The sequence below is a fragment of the Engraulis encrasicolus genome, chromosome 24 (assembly GCF_034702125.1).
Source record: "Engraulis encrasicolus isolate BLACKSEA-1 chromosome 24, IST_EnEncr_1.0, whole genome shotgun sequence".
Classification (NCBI taxonomy): Eukaryota; Metazoa; Chordata; class Actinopteri; order Clupeiformes; family Engraulidae; genus Engraulis; species Engraulis encrasicolus.
In genome coordinates this window covers 34,345,651-34,350,650 of record NC_085880.1, presented here as the reverse complement: position 1 = coordinate 34,350,650, position 5,000 = coordinate 34,345,651, and the positions used below count along the sequence as shown (strand labels likewise).

Genomic DNA, 5,000 nt, shown 5'->3' with positions numbered 1-5,000 from the left:
CAGAGAATGTGGACACAAAATATCAGAGCAAAATGGCCTGAGAAGGGTCTGTCCCACAGCCTGTGAGACATTACATTACACTTAGCTGACGCTTACATCCAAAGTTACTCACAGCTACATGGTGTTGAATACAGTCCCTGGAGCAGGCGTCACCAACGTGGTGCCCGCGGGCGCCAGGTAGCCCTCCAGGAGTTTCTGAGGTGCCCACCAAGGATTTAAATAAATAGTGACAACTACAAGATTTGAGTCAGTTAATGCTTTTCTTTTTAAATATAAATATGAGATTATTTCTTTATAACCTATACATAATATTTATTTATAACTTATGAGCAAATTATCATTCAATCTAGTGTGATTTGGAAATAATGTCAAGACACCAGTGAGGATTTTGAACAAGAGTAGCCCTCGGTAGCTCTCAGTAGCCCTCGAGTAGCCCTTGGTAGGCCCCAGACACAGAGAGGTTGGGGACCCCTGCACTGGAGCAATGCGGGGTTAGGTGCCTTGCTCAAGGGCATTTCAGCCATGGAGGGAGGTGTAGGGAGAGGAAAGGCAAGGCAAGGCAAGGCAAGGCAAGGTAAGTTTATTTATATAGCGCATTTCATACACAGGTGGAACTCAATGTGCTTCACAAAGTTAACAAATGTAAATGAAAGGAAAACAGGGAAATGAATTAGAGTAAAAAAAAAAACATTTAAAACATTAAGATAAAACATAAGGTAAAAATAATAATAAAATAAAACATAAATAAACATAAAACCTTGAAAAACATACGCAGTCTTCAGATTTTAACTGTTCGCCGACAGAGAAGTCTGGCCTCCTTTTTTCAGTTTACCTGATAGAATCTAGAATGGTCAGGGTTTTGTCTTCTCTTATTTTACCGTCTTTTCATTCAATAATTTAAGAAAGCATCTGAGAACAGCTTTGTCTTGAGTCTAGATTTAAAGCTATCAATAGTGGGTGCATTTTTTACGTCATCTGGAAGCTGGTTCCAAAGCTTTGAAGCATAGACGCTAAAGGCTGCCTCTCCACACTTTGGAGGAAAGGGTGGGATTTGAACTTGCAACCCTCCGAGCTGAAGCCCATCGCCCTAACCCAGTGTTTCTCAAACTTTTTCAGCTCGAGGACCACTTTGTCCCCCCAAAAATGTTCAGGGACCACCTGTCAACTGAATTGACAGTTGACCGGTGCTAATTTCGATGCAGATCCCTTATTTGTTGTTCACATTTACAAGCCTGTCTTATTGTGGTGAAAATATGACTAGCTATATTTAGCTTTGCAATAATTTCATGAATATAGCCTACTTCTAGCTTGTCTTTGGACAAGTAGCAATCCCCCCGCGGATCACCTGAGCTTTGTCGCGGACCACTAGTGGTCCCCGGACCACACTTTGAGAACCACTGCCCTAACCATTAGGCAATGGCTGCCCATCCTTTCAACCACCTTCTCACTGGACTTCACTCGGCCCTAACCCTCAAGCAAATCAATAGTCCTGAGGAATCTCTCTCTCCTTCTCTCTACATCTCTTTCTCTCTCTCCGCATCTGTCTCAACATTTCTTCTCTTCTACAAGTTCCCAAACATTGCAGTTTTTCTCTCTTGCACTTGCCCTATCTCTTTAACTCTTCTCTCTCTCTCTCTCTCTGCATCTCGTTCTCTCTTCTCATCTCTCTCTACACGTCTTCTCTTCGACAAGACCCTTCCCAAATCTCTTTCATTTGCCCTCTCTCTTCACCTCTTCTCCTGCCCTCATCTGTATTCCTTCTACTGCGCTATGGTGTGAGTGTGGTGGGGTGCAGGGCCAGCCGTGTCAGCTCTGGGCAGCTGTGGAGGAGGCAAGTTAAGGCCATCCCTCTGGCCCTCTTCCCATCTCCTCCTGCTGGGCCACACCATCCCTTCACTACAGGTGCTCTCTCTCGCTCACGCTCTCGCTCTCACGCTCTCTCTTGGTCTGTATATCTGTCTCTATCTCTGTCTATCTGTCTCTCTGTCTCTATCTCTGTATATCTGTCTCTATCTCTGTCTATCTGTCTCTATCTCTGTCTATCTGTCTATCTGTCTATCTGTCTCTCTGTCGGTCTGTATATCTGTCTCTATCTCTGTCTATCTGTCTCTCTCTCAACCACAACCACACTGGCCCTCCCCTACACAGCATCTCTCCTCATCAGTCTCCCTCTCTTTTCCTCTTCTTTTCCCTTCCTGCATCCTGCCAACCTATCCCTCCATCTCCCTACAGAACAGCAGGGATAGGCCTCAGGACCTCCTATCTCTCTAGTTCCGTCTCCTCATTCCCCCCCCCCCCTCTCTCTCTCTCTGGGACGAGCCCTTGGGCACTTGCTTGTGCATTCTACCTTTCCTTTTCTCTCTCCTCGTCTCTCTCTCTCTCTCTCTCTCTCTCTCTCCCTCTCCCTCTCCCTCTCCCTCTCCCTCCCCCTCCCCATGGTGGGTATTGGCACGGCCTCTTGGTTGGCTTGTGTGTGTGTTTACATGTGTGAGGATAGATGAGGAAGGGGGCGGTGTGCAAAAGCTCTCATCGCGGCCATTAATCACTTCCTGTTTCTCCACGGGTGCCGAGTGCAGAGGGCGCCTGAGGAAGAGGGCTGCTAATGGGGTCAGGTGAGGCTTCCACAGCTAGTCAATACACAACAACTTCGCTCCCGATAGTTCATGACCTTCAAAAAAGCTACAGAGGTCAAAGGAGGACACACTTTTACCGGTGGGTCAAAAAACTAGCACTCATAGTGCAGTCACTAGCAAAAAAACCTTTTCACAGCAAGGAAAGAAAGGAATTAGACCATTAAAATGAAATAAATAAATTAAAGGCCATCCTACAGTGCACCTTTAATAATACAAAAAAAGTACATTTTGCTGACAGAAGCAGAAGAGTAAGTTGGCTCAAAGCAGGTTTCTGAGTTGTACACAGAGGAAGTCCTGGCAGATAAGTCTTTGATCACAAGCTCCATGGTGCCTTTTTTCCTGTGTGTGTGTGTGTGTGTGTGTGTGTGTGTGTGTGTGTGTGTGTGTGTGTGTGTGTGTGTGTGTGTGTGTGTGTGTGTGTGTGTGTGTGTGTGTGTGTGTGTGTGTGTGTGCACGAGTGTGCATGTGTCGTCTGCCTGCTTGCCTGTCATCCAAATGGACAAGAAAGGTTGAGATCTGGCTGTGTGTGTGTGTGTGTGTGTGTGTGTGTGTGTGTGTGTGTGTGTGTGTGTGTGTGTGTGTGTGTGTGTGTGTGTGTGTGTGTGTGTGTGTGTGTGTGTGTGTGTGTATCTCTGTCTGCTGAGAGCTGATTTACTGCACTGATGGGCATCCGAGGTAAACCCTCACCGTCCACCACACCTTCTCTCTCTCTCTCTCTCTCTCTCTCTCTCTGTCTCTGTCTCTGTCTCTGTCTCTCTGTCTCTCTGTCTCTCTCTCTCTGTCTCTCTCTCTCTCTCTCTCTCTCTCTCTCTCTCTCTCTCTCTCTCTCTCTCTCTCTCTCTCTCTCTCTCTCTCTCTCTCCCTCATCCTACTTTTCTTTCTCTCTCTCACCTTCCTTCTGTCTCACTCACTCTCGCTCTGAGATGCTGGCAAGGCATCAATCACTGACAAGACACCATGTGACATGGTGTGTATATCAGAAGATGAGTGGTGTGTCGTGACACGTGAGTCCGTCTGCATGTGTGTGTGTGTGTGTGTGTAGAACTTGTGTGTGTGTGAGTGTGTTTGTAGGTAAGTTATGTGAATGTTGGTGTGTGTGTACCTCATTTATGCCCACACACAAAGAAAGATGCATGCACACACAAACAAACACAGTATTGAGCCGCACACACAAGCACAAACACACACACACAGACAGATACACACACAAACACAGACAGATACACACACAAACACAGACACACAGACAGATACACACGGACAGACACAGACACATACACACGGAGAGACATAGACACAGACACAGACAGACGCACGCACGCACGCACGCACGCACACACGTACGCACACACGTACGCGCACATGCACACACACGTCCTGTCTGGGTAGATTGGCAGAGCCCAGAGTGATGAGGGCTGTGTTGGTCTAACGAGGGTTTCATCTCATGTGATGAGCCTCCATCAGCAGGAACAGTGGAGCGGAACAGAGCTGTCTCCTCCTATGGCGGTGTAGCTTTACCTGTTCAAATGCACTGTGTGTGTGTGTGTGTGTGTGTGTGTGTGTGTGTGTGTGTGTGTGTGTGTGTGTGTGTGTGTGTGTGTGTGTGTCATCTAAACCGCACGTGTGTGTGTGTGTGTGTGATTGGGGTTAGGGGCGTGGGGGGTGGATACAGCTTCACATGTCTACAAACTCGGCGTAGGGTCATTTCACGTGAAATCAGACACTTTGGGGCCCAACCAGCATGGGTTTCAATTCAAATTGGTCAGCCTTTTCTGGTGGCAAGGTAGAATCCCAGAACTGTACTTGCGTGAATCTAGCACCAGAGAGACGAGGGATAATAATTAGAGATGTACAGGATCCAAGATCCGGTTCCGGATCCGGCAGGATAATAGGGTTTTTCACAGGATCCTGATCCGGTTCCAGGATCCAGGATCCGGTAGCTGAGGCTTTTCAGTCAAAATAGTTTGAGCCAACGTGATAAAAAGGGCCCACATGTGTGAGTAGGCTATGTGTTTCAACCCTTTCGTAGGATCCAGTATCCGGTTCCGGATCCGGCAGGATCTTAAGTAGTGGATCCGGTATCCGGCAGGATCCTAAAAATCAGGATCCGGTGCATCTCTAATAATAATTAAAGAGGGTAGGGCACGATACGTTTATCCATCAAGTGAAATTTACCCGCGAGCCTTATACCTTTCAACCTGTCTGTGGGGGCATGCACTGTTCCACCAGCCCATGTACACCTTTGCACCTGTGCTCCATATCCACATTATTGCTATGGGACCATGCACTTTAGCAGCAGCTCCAGTCCGTACGCACTGCATTACTAAGGGGGCATGCACCTTTGCACCAGCCCATATGTGCTGTGTT

At 47.3% G+C, this 5,000-nt stretch overlaps 1 protein-coding gene across 1 annotated transcript in view; it reads right to left on the bottom strand.

The window, feature by feature from the left end:
• mcu (mitochondrial calcium uniporter) overlaps nt 1-5,000 on the bottom strand; it is a 149,270-nt gene that overhangs the window by 57,661 nt on the left and 86,609 nt on the right. The window lies entirely within an intron of this gene.